Consider the following 16070-nt stretch of genomic DNA (forward strand, 5'->3'; position numbering starts at 1 on the left):
TTTCCCCAGCCCTAGCTCAGGGTCCTGCTCTTCTATAGGTCTAAGAAATGATGTCCTCAAGACACATCAACTAACTTCTGAATAGATTGTTTAATGCGTGTTCTGAAATTGCTCTCAACTTCGATTACACTCTCATAAATAAACCGTAGGCACCCACTGCCGTGACTGTATCGATTTTTACGTTCTTGTGATACTAAGACTACTTCGGTCCCGTTACCACACGTAGCCACGCCAAGAGAAACCAGGGCGCCCTAGCCCCAGGACTCACCTGGCCAGCTCGCGCCCACCGCCCTCTGCCCTGTCGCCCGGGCCCCTCGCGTCAACCCTGCATGAAGCATCCCTGCTCCATCTTTAACAGGGATGAGCTTTCATAGCCGAGTCCTTGAAGTTGGAATTGCGAGTTCTGACTCTGGCTAAAAAGCAGTGTTCCCCACCCCATTCGAGCTGCCTTGGTGGCCAGCGGGATGATACGGGTGACGACCACATCTATTATCTGGTACGGTTCTGTTTATCGGTGTTACTCGCGCCTGGGTCTTAGCCCCACGATGAGAGAGCCACGTAGATCTCGCCGGCGGTTTCAAAGGAGACCGCAAGCTTAATTGATTTTTTAAAAAATAGCAGCCGAATTCTAATTCTCGCGGGGAGCCTCTTTTCCACCTGCGCGATAAGCCTTGTCGCAATAATTACGTTATTTAATATTTGATCAAACCTTCGCGCCACCGCGGCTGGCGGCGCCGGTCCGGCTCACGCCCTCTGGGGCGGCAGTCGAGCGGCGCTGCCGGAGCCGGGCCGGGAACGTGCGGCGGGGGCGCGCGACCGCCCCGCTCCGGTTGCCTTGCCCTTTGAATAATTCATGGCTTGAGAGTTCTGGAAATTAATAAAATGAATGATAACAAGAAGCTAATTAAAACTTTCATAATTGTTGTCAAGTCAGCTTGATGGGAGACGGGCAGCCCTCCCTCTCCCTCGGCCCGAATCTGGAGGATCTGTAGGGCTGGGCTCCGGCGGGGAAGGGCCTCGAAACTGGAGCTGACAAGCGCTCCTTGGACTCAGGGAGTTATTTCGGCGTCCTCCTCGTGGGGCTGCTCCCTCCCCTCCAGCTGCCGCGGTCCGCAGCTCACTTGTCATCCGGGGTAGACTTCGGACTTCCGAGCGGGTGGATTGGCGGGTGCCGTTTCAAACCACAGGCAGAGCTGATTGGGTCATAATTTGCAGCCAGGAGAGACCCGCCCTCCCCCGACCCGTGTAGGGTTCTCCCTCTGCCATGGAAACACCCGCCCACCCGGGGCCGTCCGCGCGGGGAATCCCAGCGCCCCAAGCGTGTGAGCCTCCGCCAAGCGACCGCAGGGCGCCGGGTCTGCACCTTCCCACCGCTTGCCGGGAGACTCGCGGCCTGGAAGCTTCCAGCCACCCGAGGCCGCAGTTTCTCTCGGACGGCGGGACAGCCACTGGCGGGCAGGCCCAGGCAGGGACTTGGCCTGGCCGCAAAAAGCCCCGACCCACCAGCGGTCCAAGGCCCAGTCGCCCGGCGCGCCTGCGCAGCGGTGGCAGGTGGCGCGCGGGGCGCGGACCGCGGGGAGAGCGCGGGGCGGACGCGGCGCGCACGGTGTGCGCTGGGAGCGCGCCGAGCTCGCACATGCGCGCTGCGTACTCTAGTTCCTGTCGCGAGCTGAGCTGGAGTTCCGCAGCTGGTAATTAGGCGCTCTCGGGTCCTCTCCCGCCATGTAAGTGCCTTTGAAGACGTCCCGAGAGAAAAGGGAAGGGACTAGTGTCTTACCGAGGTTAAAAATACTCTCCTCCCCACAGTTTGTCTAAGTCAACTGGACGCCTTAAAACACCAAGAAACTTCCAAAACTGGTTTACATTTAAATAATAATTGGGAGGAGTAAGACCTTAGATTTTGGTTGTTGTTGTTAAGGTGCACACCATCAAAGCCCTGTTATGGATTTGAGTTTATTAGGCAACGATTTGTACCCAGGGTGCGAGGAAGCCTGGCCACTCTGCTTCCGTCCGGGAGAATTCAGTAGAATCCTGGATCGCAAAACGGAGGTTGAAAAATCTCGGTCCCAGGGAAGCTGGCAAAGCACAAATTCGTGCGTCCAGCGTCCTGCCCCTGCAAAAAGCGCCCAGTCCCCTTCCCAGCCCCAAGCCGGAATGCCCCGGAGGTCGCTTCTCTCTGATTTACAAAGGCAAGAGGATTGGAAGACCAGAAGGGAAACTAAGGATGCTAAGAGAGAGCTAGGACAGAGAAGTGGCAAATGGAAGGAGGGAGGAGGAAGACAGACTGCCCGCATTGGTTAGGTAAAATGAATTACAAACAAAAGTTTGGTAACTCTGACTCCTGGTTTTAGTGCAGCGTAATGTACACAAACTTTTGTAGGCACGGATCAGAATTAAACAAAGTGTTGACGATTTCCAGCCGAGGAAATACACTTTCACCAGTCTCTTCCCACCCTGTACCCCCTCCGCCCCCGCCAAGTGTTGACAATAAACATTTAATGAAGGCAGGGACCTGGCTGTCTCCAGTCAGTGTCAGAATACTTTAAGCAGACCATTAGCAAGGCTTCTTCCACTTCAAACATTGCGCGCTACACTCTAACGGTATATTTAAAACAAAACAAAACAAAGTGTGAGACAAATAATATGCTTATACGGATATTTTAAGCGGTCTGCAGTAGTTCTGATACCCCCGTACCGATTAACAGAAACCAACTCATTGTAGATTACTCGTGCTTAAAAAATGTTAAATACAGTTAATGCAATATTAATCGCCCTTTGGTGATATAAAATGCAATATTTTCAGACAGCTATCGAGCTTTTCTAGAGGAAGAGCTGATGAAAAGAGTCACAGCTGAATAGTGGAGAGAAAAAGCCCGGTATTTATTGCTTTTGTTTGGCTTTTGGCTACAGAGACAGGAACCTTCTAATGGGGTAAGGACATTTATTTTATCTGCAATCTATTGCTGCGAGAGCAGGGGCGGCAGATGGGGCTGGTGCGATATTCACAGTGTAATTTAGAGCAAATCCTAATAACTAATAATGATTTATGTTAATTTTGATCATTTATGCGACTTTACGAAAGCGTTGTCATGAACGAAAGAGAAAGAAAGAGAAGCAGAATGTAACAAGGGGCTCTGAGGCTGAGATTGGACCTCAACTATCTTGCTTAAAATACGTTTTATGAGTTAGCAATGGAAATGCAGGCATTTTAAAAAGCAGGTAGGACCTATTTAACTTGGGCAGAGAGTTATCTCCCGGGGGCGTGCATTTCCTCTGAAAATGTACCTAAATGAGAGGAAATGAAACGCCTTTGAGCGAGAGCCTCTTTCTTCCCAGTTTTAAAGAAAACAGATATGTTTCGATTGTTTCATTTGCTTATGTTCAACTAAAGGATTGTGTGTGTGTGTGTGTGTGTGTGTGTGTGTACGCGCGCGCGCGCGCGTCCGTGTTGTGTGTGTGTGTGTGTGTGTGTGTGCGCGTGCCTCCGAGAATCAAGTGTGTGCGAGACATGAGCGCGCGCGGGGGTCTTCCCTCCAAAGTGTAAACTGAGCCCCGTGTTTGAGAGCGGGCTTAGCCCCTGTGAGCAGACTATTGCGCATCGCCGCCACGCCTCATGCAAAAGTTTTATTACTAGCTGCTTAAACAAGTTGTTGTATCTTAATCTTCACTCCCATCTGATATTTGTTTGCCTAGAATCAACTTTTGAGAAGCTTTCCAGTCTCTACCTCCTCTGCTTTTCTCTTCCCCCAAGGGATCCTAGGGCTTTTAAACTTAAAAGTGCATCCCCCTCTCCTCATCCCCCTGGTAACGTGGCATGGGTTCAGAACCCCAGGGGCTGCCGACGGGACGTAGTTCTGCCCAGGAACAGGCGATTTTCGGCTGCCACGCAGTGCACTGCACAGGGTCGGAGCGATTTTGAAAGGGAGGGTGCGCCTTGCTCGTGGCAATTTACTTTTTCGGTTACCTTTTGCGCGTTTCAACGCCTCGAGGCTATAGTTTGAAAGTAAAACAGCATCAAAGCACCTTATTAGCTCTGTATTTGAGAAATCAGAAGATGAAACTACCTAAAAGGTTTAATAGGGCGGAACAGCATTTATTTGCCAAGCAAACAGCCAGAGTACAGTTCAAAAGGGGTACAGTGGTTTATCAGCAGGAGGCTGGAATAAGAACGTTGGGTAAAGCGAATTTCTAGCTTCAGTTATGCCGTTAAACCGTTAAAGTGAATGAAATAAGCTTCAAGTGGGATTGCCTTCTTTGATTTTGTATATCATCTCCCTCACCAGATGTATATGTGTATGTGTACACACACACACACATATATATATATATATATATATATATATATATATATATATATATACACTAGAGGCTTTCCCCACCTTCAGAGTTATTGTCAAGACTTTTGTTTGTAAACTTCCAGGTTTTGTAGAGCAAGAATAGTTACCTTTCCAAGAGCTTTGATCTGCAAATGTATCTAAAATATTGTCACATCTTTTAAAGTTAAAATTTTCATTATTTTCCTCCTCTTTTTCTTATTTCAAAGCTACAGATGTAAAAATGCACTTAAGTTCTTCTACGAGGGAAAAGCATCAAGCTACATGATTCAGAGAAGTTTATTTCTTAAACATTCTACTGTATTTTATTTTTGCTTTATCATCCCTATCAGTAACTGTTCTGTAATCGCATTGTTAGTATTTTTGGCATAAAGAGGACTTTAAACAAATCTTTAAACAAAATAAATCCAGGCAGACGACGCTGCCTGTTTACTGATAATACTCAGGAGCTGACGTGTGTTTGTGAGCTTGAAGCTGTATCTCCACGTGCATATCCATGTACAAACAGATGTAGGCACAATTTTACTGTTGTTGTTAAATGTAACTGAGTCTCATTTCTAAACTTTATTCTGGTTTTGTCCCAGTGTTTCAGCACTAGAAGCAATGCTTAAAATTGAAGAATGGTGCATTATTGAAACTCTCTATCAAACAGCTCTGGGGTGCAGCCTTTCTGAAAACGCCGGCTCTCGATGAGGTCTGACTGTCTGACTGCACATAAGCCCCTAATATGTTAATGGCCGTAGGGGATGCCTAAGGTACTATCTCAAGCTGCTTCGCACACCATATGTCAGGCCGTTAGCCACATGGATCTATTAATCAAAAAGAGCTGGAGAGGGAGGAGAGGGTCTTCGAAAGGGGGAGAATGAGAGCAATGGGGGAGGGGAAGAGGGGTAGAGAAAGCGTTTTAAATCCCCATCATTCCCATTTCTTTTATAAAAAATGAATAAAAATAGCTAAAGATTCAACCAATGCAATTTTTTTTTCTGTCGAGTTAAAGACTGTTCATAAATCTCTGCTAGAAGAAATGAAAGAGTATCTGGCTCTATTAAAATAGAAAGGAATTTCATCTGAAAGATCTTGTTTAGGGTTCCTTTATCGCAAAACTTTTATAAGAAAGACTTGATACAAAAAAATGTTGTTTTGTTATATAGGTTGTTTTGTAGATGAGCTTTATTAAAAGTAGAGGGGGAGGGGGAATGGGGCAAATATGTGTTTAGGGGATGACAGGGGGTGTGGAGGGAGGCACCTGGAGCATTTGTAATGAATATGTAATTTATTAATATAGATCTATGTATACAGTAGAGTTTTCACCACCGTAGTTCTTCTGAGAGTAAATATAAAGTGTTTACATTTTTATCCCTTTCTTCAGGCTGGCTTTATGATCAATGAAACTTCAGAGTCTACAGGGTACAAAAAGTATTTAATTCTTTTAAGGGGAGAGGAAATGACAAAGTATTTAAAACTCCCATCTTTCTCATTTCTGCTTTGTTTAGAACTATCTCTTGTCCTTGAATGTTAAAAACAAATTTCGGTTAGATAAATAGTTTAGAAAGTTTGCACAACCTTAGAAGTAATTATGTCCTCAACATGGAGACGGTATAGATGAGTAAGTCTGCTACAGGTGAATGAAACATTGAATCTATAAGAAAAAAATTACATTCTTTCTTGAAATGGTGAATATATTTTTCATGTGCCATAAACTAACATGAAAGTGCTGATGTTAAAATCACAAACAGAGCAATGAAAGGAAAACATATAGACACTTAGATTTAAAAGTTGCATTGTTTTCATGTGTGATGCTACCTGGGGATACAGAAAATATAAAATCAAATATCAATTAAGGTATTGTTATTGTTTTCATTGGTAGTCAATGATGATGAACCATATGAGGACTTAATTCTCGATTATCAATTTTAAGTTTCAAAGTGTATAATTATAAAATTTAGGAAAGGATACCCTTGAAAATGATTTTTAATGTCATGATTAGTAGGCATTATTTACAGTGTTAATTTATAGTATAATGGAATGACCAAAAAGTTTATTGATTGTAGGTTTTAAAATATATATGCAAATGATTGACTACTTATATATATATATTTGAAAGCATAGATTATACATCCATATCACAAAACATCTGTCATTAACGTAGATTCATAGGACTCTATTATATTGGACTTGCAAAAAAGAGAGCAGAATGCTCTTATTTATGATTAAAAAATATATTGAAAAAGATACTTGTGAGATTGTGCTCAGTGATAAACAAAAATTATATAAATGTCATCTATTACATTATTTATAGAATATTAATGGAATACTTTATGCTGTATATTAGATTGGACATGTTAAATATTCTTAATTTTTACAGAGGCACCTATTTGTGTTTATGTAGAAGTAAGGTTCTCAGTTACAAGGAAAGGTTAACATTGGAAGTGCCAAAACACCAGCACATTGTATTATTTGGTTTGGCTGGAAAATCATCTGTAACTCTTTTGGAAAAACAAAACCAAAAAAACCATTAAAAAATGGAGAATGGTATTGTATAGAACTGCAGTGAATCTGTAAATATGAGAGGTTCTAAAGCACTATATTTCATCCAGAAGATGATGAATACATAAAAACAAGATCATCCTGAATTTCAAGAGTAGCTGGGTAGACAGAAACACTTATTATCTTTAAATTTTGGTGCATGCACACTGGCCTTCATTTCTTTCCCTGTAGTTAAAAGGTAGCCCATATATCTGTCGCTTTGGGTTTCCAAAGACTCGTAACTTAATTCCTTCAGGCTATTCATCAGCACAGTAATTAAACTAGCAAATGGATGTAAATAAAGTGAAATTGGTTTCATGACAGATGAGGCGAAGAGGCCTCTGACATGAAACAAGGCAGGACAATAATGATTTCAACAGCATCGGGCTATGGAAGGAACCCCAGCTGGATTTATTAGATGCTGCAAGTGATTTGCTGGAAGCGGGCAAGACATGAGCACTCTTTAATTTGACAGGGATTTTGCATCCTAAGGAGCATATTGAAATATAAATCCAGAAACAAGTTCAGGCAAACTGTAAACAGATGCATTATTGGACTGAAGATACTATTCAATATTAAAAAAGGAAGAAGAATAGAGAAGTAGTAGAAGGGCTTCAATTGCACAACTTATTACTTAATCCTGAGGAATGGCAAATAATTATGAAACATTTCTTTCTACTTATGAATTCTATTACTATTGTAGGGTTAGCAATTTTTGTATTTTCAGGTTTTTTTGGGAAAACTAATACAATAGATGATTTTAAAAACCAGCATATGAAAACATCTGTAGAAATTATGGGTATATGCATACGTGGGAGGAGAATATGGCAGACTGGGAGAGGAGCCTGGATGGGCAACTTATTTTACAGAATACAATTATTACTGCACTTAAATAAAATCTGGGATAAAGATCTGGTACCAGTTTGTTGCCTCTTAGCAGTCTGTGCCTTGATACCCAGAAAACAAATTTCTAGCTACAGAGAAAAATTGTGTCAAGCCCTTGATCAAATGTAGCCTTAAAATCAAATGTAGATTTATCCTTGCAAAATAAGCAGTTCCATAGAATAGGGGGAACAAACTATGGCCGAAAATTGATGAATAAGAGAAAGAGGGGGTAGAAGGAATGAGTTCTTGGCTGGCTCAAGAAGACTTAAATGGAAATTAAGTCACCAATTCCACTGCAATAAGGAAGTCCCACATAGAATAAATAAAAGACATTTTCACACTAGGAGCAGATTAGCCCCTTTCTCCATGAAAAGATGAGAAATGAACTGTTTTATGCTTAAATGTAATCTCAATTATTTAAGCCCCCTTTTATGACGAGCTAAAGCCTTCATGAATAGTGCCCTTCCTTCCCACAAGATTCACGCAGGATTTTCAGCACCATGGCCAGTCCCCCTCCCCAGTCCCCGGAAAGGGGGGTCGGGGTCTGCCGCTGTGGGGAGAAACTCAGCCATTGACCCAGGAAAGGTGAAATCTAAATACTCCTGAAAGTCTACGGTCGGCTTAATTATTTAGCAGTGGATTCAGATCCGCGAGTGGGATACTAACATGGCCCAAGCCCTCAATTCTTTTAGAAAGCAGTTTAAGAGAAAGGGGGGAAAGGGTAGGAGAGTAGGTTATCAAAATTCTTAATGAAAATAAGATCTTTACAAAACAAAACTCAGCACCCACTGCATGCTCCCTCCCTCCTAATTGTGGGTGACTTTCAGGCCATGAGGGAATTTATAATGAAACTCAATTGGCTTTCTCTCTAAGCCTGTTTCTTTTGTTGTTGTTGTTGCTTTTAACAGAAAAATATGCCTAATTATTTTAAAGTTATTTTCCAATCACAAGGCACAGGCAAGTCCTTTAATTATAATACAGTCTGGAGAGGGGAAGCATATGGAGGAGAATGTCAAGAAGAGGGTGCCAGGGGCAGATCCTCAGAAATCTGTATTCATTTCTGGCTCTTATTTGTTCAGTAATCTCTACCATCATAACTAAATCTTGAAGCACTGATGTAGTTCGAGTTGTTGTTGACTTAACGTCAAAATTCAATCACTGGGGGTTTTGCATCAGCCGGGCTACTTATTTGTCTAATAAATCCGTCATTTTGTAAGAAAAATATTTGAGCAGCCGTACTTGACCTCTTGGTATCCACAAGTCACATTTATTTCTCCCAGTTTACAAATGCAAAATCGAGATGATCATCTAATGCCTGGAGGAACTGTGTTGATTTCTGATTGGATTTTAGATGGAAATGTCTATTTTAAATACCTTGTGATTAAATTGTACATATAATAGAATCCATGCATTTTAAGCTGATTCCTGCTTGGAAACTTAACAACCCGCACTGCTAGTCACACATACCGATACCAAAAAAAACCAAAACCCAAAAATGGAAACCCACCCTAAACCTCACAAAATACGAAACCTTCTTTTTCCAAACACTTAACATTCAGCCTCAGTTGTATGACTTTATTAAAACCAGAGTCTTGTTTTTTAAATCTTAAATCTTCTATGGATGGAATCCCCCTCCCCCCCCCCCAAATGTTCTAATTCCTGGAGGGTAGGGCTTCATCATCACCATCCCAGGGACAATGCACACAGGAGAATTAATGGCTGGCATTTCAAACTCAGGGTTGAATCTGAGTGTTGAGTCTACTGCCAAGTTGTAACTCAAGTTCAAGGAAATCCGTATTTCCATTTCTGAGTATTCGGAGTTAAGGAAAATAATGTGTTGACTGAATTAATTTTACTCTTCGATATAGCAATGTGTATGGAGATTGCTTGAAAATATTTGTTCCGCCCCACTCCTACCCCTTCTCCGTCCAGCACCTTTTAATGCAAAGATCCCTTCACAACTCAAGATTCTTTCTGAAATATTAGACTAGGGAACAACGGTCCATTGGAGTTTTTCCGTGTAGTGTTGGGGAGAATGAGACACCACCGGGAACCCCTCTGTTATGCTTGACTCAAAAGAGAAGCCTTCAGAAATCAGTCTGGAGAACTGATTTTGCCAGTTGGTGACGAGACTGGGCTGAGGCCTCAGAAACCTGGAACAACCTAACGCTTGCATTTGTCCACGTGGCGTGTCCTATGGATGCACTCCCGCCTACTTGGCAAGGTGGCTGCGGGGTAGACTGGGTTGCACCTCGGCTAAGGGAAGAACTGGGCCTGGCAACCCAGTCAAGTTTTGGACCCCCTTTGCTTTTGCTTTCTTGCCCAGGGGTGGGGGGGGGGCGGGGAGGGAGTGGGAGGGAGGTAGGGGGGTGGGGGAAGGGGGGCGCGTGTGTGTGTGTGTGTGTGTGTGTGTGTGTGTGTGTACTTTTCAATAACTAGGGGATGTGTAGAGAAAGTATTGCTCAAGCTTGTTTTTATCTGAAACCATCGCGGTAGTTCGACCCCACACGTTAGAGTTCAAGCCTAAGGTGGCCAGTACAGGGGAAGAGCCCCTTGGACCCTCTGCTTCCACCTTCGCTCTTCGCTGGGCTTCCCTTCCTCGGACCCCCGCGTCGGTTCCACCTGAGTTGGATGTTCGCATGTTTTCCTCTCCTGCTCAGTTTACTCTCAGGATCCCGGAGACATCAGCCTCTGTCTCGCGGTGATGAAAGGGGTGCTCTTCTCGAAAGTGTCCGAGTTCCCTTGCCGGGGCTGCCCTGGAACTCGATCCCAGCGCGCGGCTCCGGAGCCGCTCGCACGCAGGGCAGGGCTGGCGGGCGGCTTGCGGCGCTCCGGGATGGGACTGTCCTGCTGGGATGACCCTCGGAAAGGGGCTGGGCGCAGCGCCCGGGACCAGTGTCGGGGTGCGCTCGGACATCGGCTTGTTTCCCCCTGAGAGCTGGAGGGGTCGCTAGTGAGCAGCAAGCCTCGCACTCCGCCAAGACCACCAGGGGACTTAGGGGACTTCCGGCCTCAACTTGCTATGACCGTGCACTCCTGAAGCTTAGTAGGTTCCTGTTACTGACCCGTCTTAGAGAGGAGCGCTGGGATGAGGAAACTCTACCCATAATATTCACTTCTGAGCCTTTCTCATAGACATTTCACTTCCATTTCCAACCCCCACCTCGCCCCCCAATCTGATCGCTTCATTTCCCCCTCATAGAATATTAAGGCATTTTATACACTTAGAGAAGGACACTAAAATATCCCCTTCAACTCTCGGCCCACCCTTCCGCATGAAAGCGACCATCTACCCTCCCCCAGTTGCCAGGCTTGTGGAAGGTGGATAGAGGAGATTATGTCTCTCTGTGGTTTATGCCATGGGTCTAGCTGGATTTACAGTTTCAGCTTTAGGAGGTGAAGGAATACTTTTTTAGAATGTGACAAAACAGGTCAGACCGAATTGGCAAATTTGCTCAGTATTTGTTCCTGTTACAAAAACATACTGCTGGGGGCTTTTCGAGTCATTAACCCATCCCACTCTTTTCTTACTCTTCTCCTTGTCCCATCTTCCCAGTGGGTTCTTGAGAAAAACAGGGGGAGGAGGTGCTCCTGGTTTTCCCTGGACTGCCATCTACTAGAACAGATGTCTACTAGGACTTTGTCTTCAGGTGTGGAGATTTCTGAGGGAATTTTATTCCCTGAATGTGGTGACTATGAGGAGACCAGGGAAGTCTCTAGGAAGGCCCACCTCCCTGGGTTTTGTTGCTGGCTAAAGTTTGCTTGAGCCTCCTAGTGGCGTCCAGATTCTTCTCCACCCCCTGTAATACTGAAGAAAGGACTTCTGCATTTCCATTGGTTTTGGGGAGTCAGTCAATCAGAAGCTGGTATGATGTGCAAAGACTTACTAGCCAGCCAAGAAGGCAGCTGTGGTGGGCTGGATAGGCAGGGGATGGGGGAGGACAAGCGTGTTTCAAAGACATGTATACTTCTAAATGTAGAAGACCCTCAAGCTACAAATGCATTAGAAATCATTTCTTGGAGAAACCTTATTTAAATACTCAGACTTCTACTTGTAAGGTTTTGAAGTTAGCTTTCCCTGCCGTAAAGTAGTGACAAGTTTGTGAACTTTTTTTTTAATGTGAAATTTATTGTCAAATTGGTTTCCATACAACACCCAGTATGTTTGTGAACTTTTTAACGAGAACAAAATTGGAGGAAAAAAGGAGGAAGTGCTTTGGCATTTGAAAATATTAATGTCAGCTCATGGAAATAGATGTATTACACTGTAGTTATTAACAACTTATAAAATCTTAAATCAATACAAATTAATTTAATTATGATTTGTAATTGCATTATGCATGATCAATTTGAAACACTACATTAAAGATAATTAGAGCTGAGCACCATCACTCGTCACTCCCCTAATAGCTTAATGAAAAGGAATGTCATGTACCACCTTTGGGTTAAACCTGTAAATTAGGATAAATGCTTGTTTTCCAATAAAAATGTGGTAAAATAATTGTACATTTAATAGACATTTTTATGACTCAATTGTGAATATGTAATGGATTTTTGGGGGGAATTGTATTATTATTTTTTCCATGGACCTAGTTAAGTATTTATTAGGGTTGATTGAGCTGTCAGTGTTTTTTCAGGATCAGACCTCGAGGATTTGAATGAAGACTAACTTTTATGTAAAAATATCATGCTGTCCTCGAAGCTTGTGCCAAGAGGTCACTGCAGATGGAGGTCCTAACTTAGCATAATGGGTTTAACATTTCCATGACATCATCAGGGAATCTGAAAGGAGTCGAAGGATAATCAGAGTGGTCATTCAGAAGAACAGTAAATATTTTATGAGGATATATAGAAGACAGGAAAGATGGTCAGAAAGGTGATTCTAAGCTCCTTAGAGTTCTGTGAAAGAGGCTTCTCAGTTACTTGCAGTTAAAAGAGCCACTTCATATTCTCATATTAGTGAGACACATTCCAGAATAGGACCCAAATTAGGTATTAGTTTGTATATGATTAGTTTTGTTTCATGAACTCTTCATATTTTGTCAAACCACCTGTATTTGTCCTTTATATGCTGGCAAACAGGAATACACATTTATTATTCCTGAGACTGTTTTGGTTTGTTGATTTCCCAATATTGTCCAATACTGCAAGACAGCTTTCTTACTTTTAAGATGATGATTGAAATGAACAGAAGCACGTCAGAGGTGCTTGTGAATTAGATGGATTCAGTAAGCTCTATTCATTATTTGCTTTATTTTCTGCTCTTTATTAAATAATATTTGGATTCTATATTACTACAGGTGTTTTGATGAGATCCACTTTTATCTGTTAGCAAATTTCCACCTCCAACCTCAGGCATGCAGGTATCCCCTGAGTTTCAAAAGTCCACGTTATGCTACTTTGCTTTTATGAAAGACCTACATTAGGACTTGTTTTGCTGACCAAAAGAAATCTGAAGATTTTTGTTTTATGAAAAAAGGTGAGAAGCAAACATGGCATTCAGAGTTTGTTTTGCATGTGCCCTTATAGAGGCAGCATGCATCCCAAGCAACGAGAACGGCACCCCCAATCCCCTTCCCTGGGAACCACCCTCAGCATCTCAGCATCAAGCAGCCATAGCCTTTGAGCTGTGCCTGTGAACATCTGTGCTTTATCTCAGTTTATTGTGTGTGTCCATTAACAAGACGTGGCCTAAGGTATAAGAAAAATCTAAGAGAGGTAATTTTTGGGGTCTGGGGACTCTCAAAAAATTTTCCATATAGATTAATGGTAATTGAGTCTTTCCTCTACACCAGTTTGGCTTATAAAAACTTTCATAGGAATGCTCTGCTTTCAGTGAGGGGAATGCACACACACACACACACACACACACACACACACACACGTATATGTATATATATTTTGAGAGAGAAAGAGGGAAGGAGGCTGGGAGGGAAGAAACAATAAAAGAATCCATGAAATTACATAATTTACAGTTTTAAACATTTTCTCTAAATTATAATTTTTATTTCCAGCCAGATTTTACATGAATAAAATAATTTTCTTTTTGTTATTTGAAAAGTAGATGCATCTGTTTTTCGAAACATGTTTAAGTACACTTGCTCAGGTTTACTGGTTTTTGTTTTAATCTCTTTGTATTAATTGGATTAACTGCCTAACATGAACCATTAAACTGGATATTTTAGGCTCATTTTTAGACATATCAACTGGAATGAGCATTGAGTCTTTCTAAGTTTATTTGTATATTGTTACAAAAAATCATTTTGACGCTTGTGAAGTTAAGAGAACTTTTATCATTCTCTGCAGATATGCATTAGATGTTGGGAAGGGTAGATAGAATATTTTAAACTCTAAGATGTAATCTTCTCTTTCCCTGTCTTGACCCTTTAACATCTTACCCATCCTTAGAACCCCAGATGTTGTCATTCCATGAAGCCTTCCTTGATCTTTCAGCCAGGAAACCTACTTATGAATTCCTAGGCATGTTTTTCTTCTCCTTAGGTACTTACCTCACATTGCCTTCTGTTACAAAGATATGTTTGTGTTCCTGTTTTTCTACCAGAGTTAAGGCATCTCAAGAGAACAGGGTTTATCTTTCTTATCTGTATATTTGGCTGAATGTTTAACACAACATGAGTTAAGAATGCACAAAGCTCTTTCTCCTGATCATCATATTGTAATATATGTACATATGTAGATAACGTACACATTTGTAAATAATGCAATTTCTTGCTCCTCTTTCATATACAGGTAATCTGCTAACAACACAGGAATTAGGGGCGCCAGCCCCCTGCTCAGTCAAAAATCTGCATATAACTTTTGACTCAGCCAAAACAGAACTACTAATAGAGGGCTATTGACCAGAAGCCTTACTGTTAACACCAACAGATGAGTAACATATTTTGTATGTTATATGTAACATACACTGTATCCTTACAATAAAGTCAGCTAGACAAAAGAAATTGTTATGAAGAAAATCATAAGGAAGAGAAAACACATTTACAGAACAGTACTCTATTTATTGAAAAAAAAATCTGCATGTAAGTGGATCCATGCAGTTCAAACTCGTGTTGTTCAAAGGCCAAATGTAGTTGCATTTTATCCTGGTGACTTCACCTGTGGCTGGACAAATGGCAACACTGGCTTTTTCAAGCTGGGGTTATTCTGATCTTTATAATTTATCTTAAAATTATGTCCTGTCAGTTAGAATTTAGTTCCACAAAAACTCATTATAGTTTTTATTTTAAAGCAGTTTAAAAGAAGTTAGTACTTTAAATACAGTAATCGTCTATATGTCATTTGTGGAAACAAAATTTGTATAATTGCCGCAGGTCATTGCGTGCTTCTGAACTGTTTTCATGACCAAAAGCCCTAATCCTTTGCCTTTACCCACAGCATTTTTATCCCATCTATTATTTGTCCCATCATCTGCAGATCTTGCCTTAAAAATTTGGCATCATATGGTCCCCAGATATTAACTTGAGAATGTCTTTGCATGATTTATGCTTTCCTTCTCCTTTGCACAGTCACTGAATATTGCAATGCAATCATTTCTGCAAGTGGACCAGTCAGGAGTCAAATAAATCATTTCTTGATGCAGAGTTTAAAGCAGCAGTTAGTAAGTTTTGATTCTTGGTAATAGGGCTCAGCAAATTTTACTTTCTGACACATCTTATAACACTTCAAAGTAGGTACAGTAATTATAAATAACTCAACCGCCACACCCCTGTTGGTGCCAGGCTCTGCTCTAAGTCTCTGAGAATGCTTTTGATTGCATTGGTAATTTTTAAATGATTGATACTGTGATTTGATCAACGCATCAATTATTACGGTGTTATTTTATGGGACTCTGATGCTTATTGGTTTCCAATAGGGGAAGAAATTATTAATGCTCTTAACAAAGGGAAGGATGCTATAAGTGGTTTTAGTAATGAAACATAAGTGAGGTTGACCATTTCTGTTTTTAAATATAAAATCCATCTTGCATTTTAAAACACTAAATAAATTTTATTTGCGATGTCTCTTTTAACTGGAGTTCCTGAATGGAAGGAATGTCTCTCATGTTCAAGTTTTTCTTTGTAAGAGACAAGAAAACATGACACTTCTAGGTCCGGCCCTTTTCACACTAAACAAACCCCAAAAGGGAAAATGTGCCAGTTTGGGGCCTGCCACATTACATTTCTTGAATTGAAGCCCCAGCAACCAAATATTTTGTCAATCACAATCCATATTTTCCTCACGTTTTGGGCTGTTTGCCAAACAAAGAGAAGGCAAAAACTCCACACTTGCACATTTCTACATTAAATGTAGAAACATTAAAAAAAT

The 16070-nt window shown here is 41.8% G+C and overlaps 1 long non-coding RNA gene across 1 annotated transcript in view; it reads left to right on the forward strand.

The window, feature by feature from the left end:
• Nucleotides 1–1485: 1485 nt before the first annotated feature.
• LOC131484023 (uncharacterized) overlaps nucleotides 1486–16070 on the forward strand; it is a 70003-nt gene continuing 55418 nt past the window's right edge. Inside the window, exons 1-2 of the long non-coding RNA XR_009247976.1 lie at nucleotides 1486–1724; nucleotides 2804–2931. This is a non-coding gene — a long non-coding RNA (uncharacterized LOC131484023). The remainder of the gene's footprint in view (nucleotides 1725–2803; nucleotides 2932–16070) is intronic.

The sequence above is a fragment of the Neofelis nebulosa genome, chromosome 1 (genome assembly GCF_028018385.1).
Source record: "Neofelis nebulosa isolate mNeoNeb1 chromosome 1, mNeoNeb1.pri, whole genome shotgun sequence".
NCBI classification, from domain to species: Eukaryota; Metazoa; Chordata; class Mammalia; order Carnivora; family Felidae; genus Neofelis; species Neofelis nebulosa.